Below are 2,008 nucleotides of genomic sequence, written 5' to 3'. Positions count from 1 at the left end.
AGGCAGTCACTTCCGTTTCCTGCCACGCTCAGCGGCATTCCATACAAGGACGGGAAGAACGGCCATTTTACATCTTGGCAAGCCACCCTGAGATTAGAAACAATATTGAATATATTGTTTTAAAAAACTTTTTTATATAATTGAAATTACGCCTGGTTTATTATTTTTTTCGCGAAAGCTATAAGTTTTTCCTTTTAAATGTCATTTTAGGACGTGGAGCTGGTGTGTCATTGCCCTATGTTAAAATGGCGCTTAAAGGCTGCCGGCGGCAAGAGCGTCATTTCCGAGGCGAGCTTCGGCAGGGTGAGTGAAGGCTGACTAGCGCTTCTACTATTGGTCCAGAGGGATGCGTCATCTCGGAAGTTAGAGCAGCCATATTGGTTTGGGGCAGAATCAATGGACACGTCCTATCTATACAGTGGGGGGTAGGGGTAGCTGGGAGGGTCCACGTAGTACATTACTGTAATGGAGACGTATAGAGGAGTCGGCTGGGTTTATTTATATGTGTCAAGAAACCCAAAGGGCATCTACTGATACAATTGAAAGGTCCAGTCTACCCAAACCTGAGTGTTCCTTGTTGGTGGGTGGTCTATGGGGGTGCAGGGAGAACTTTTCTGGGGTTGAGTCGTTAGGCCTTCAATTTACCCCTCACTATTTATTTGGTTTATATATTGTTGTGGCATTATCAGGTGGCAAGAATTGTAATGGGGAGCAGATAATGGGCCCTATAGGGCCATCTTGATGCCAAGTACCAGTCACCCGGGGCAAGGAGTCCCTGGACAACCCCTGCCGGGTTCTGTGATTTAGATCTAGAAGAGATTGGAGCCAGTGTGGGTACAATGTCACATAGGTAAGTAGTAGGCCCTTGTGCATGGCTTTGGCAAGGTGTCACCTACCTGACATCAGCCTATGAAGCTAAAAAAAGAGACCCCCATATGACTGTTCACTTCCCCCCGAAGATGGCCGCCTACCCCAGTGTTTATAGCCTGCCCCGTGACTCCCCATAGAGTTCACTGGAGTCATACCGGTAGCATCTTTGTTGGCATAATGCTCGATATGTGCCAATGGGGTGGAGCCACACTGCTACCAACACCAGGAGTGATGGCCCCCACCAGGAAAAGGTAAGGAAGCGTCTGATCAGGGGAAGGAGGTATCATGGGTTGAGGAGGTTGTGTCATCTCACATTCAAGATGGCGGCACCATGCAGTGGACCTAGGGTTTTATAGATTTACAGCTTTGTAAAACTGCAAAAAATCATGTGAAAAGATTTAACAACAGGGAGATCTATGGAGACCTAGATCTTGCTGGGGGAACGGGGCTCTCATACTATGGCACACATACATTTTATTGTTCCCCCCTCTGTGATGCCCAGTCACTGCTCCAAAAAAAAACATCCCACTGCTGCCATCTCCCTCTTCTTCAGCCATTAGACAGCCACTGACACATGCAAGAGTACACCGGAGTTACATGTAGTGTGCATGCCGAGAATATGCCTGATTCTCCAGCACCCGGAGCTCTTCTCTGCATGCTAAGTAAAAAAGCTGCAAAGAGTGTTGGGGCAAGGGAAACAAAACAACTTCCTATAGCCAGACTTTAGTTTTGCTTTAGTGCTTGTGTCCTGTCACTACTTATCTTTTGATTAGTTGCAGAGGTTTGGTGGCTGAAGTTTCTTCAACACCCGACATTTCTAGGCGTGTTGGATGTCTGATCACCCCCTGCACGTTGTTACTACGTATGTTACTACTGCATCCTGCAATGATGTAGATCAGGGTTCCTCCAGAGGTTGCTAGGGGTTCCTTAAGCAATGACAAATTTGTGTCTCTCAGGTCAGTTTATTGTACACCGATGGTCTTTTTGGCTATCTGTAAGTGTGATGTTCTTCCCAATGACCTGCAATGTAAGAGGAATTCTTCTCACTGACCACCATACTAATGTACTGTGAGCTGTGGATATAGTAACTATAGAAGGGGTTCCCTGAAGACCTGAAAGTTGTTTCAAAGGTTCCCCC

Source organism: Pyxicephalus adspersus, chromosome 8 (assembly GCF_032062135.1).
Source record: "Pyxicephalus adspersus chromosome 8, UCB_Pads_2.0, whole genome shotgun sequence".
Lineage (NCBI taxonomy): Eukaryota > Metazoa > Chordata > Amphibia > Anura > Pyxicephalidae > Pyxicephalus > Pyxicephalus adspersus.
The sequence above is the reverse complement of the archived record's forward strand: the minus strand, read 5'-3'. Positions refer to the sequence as shown.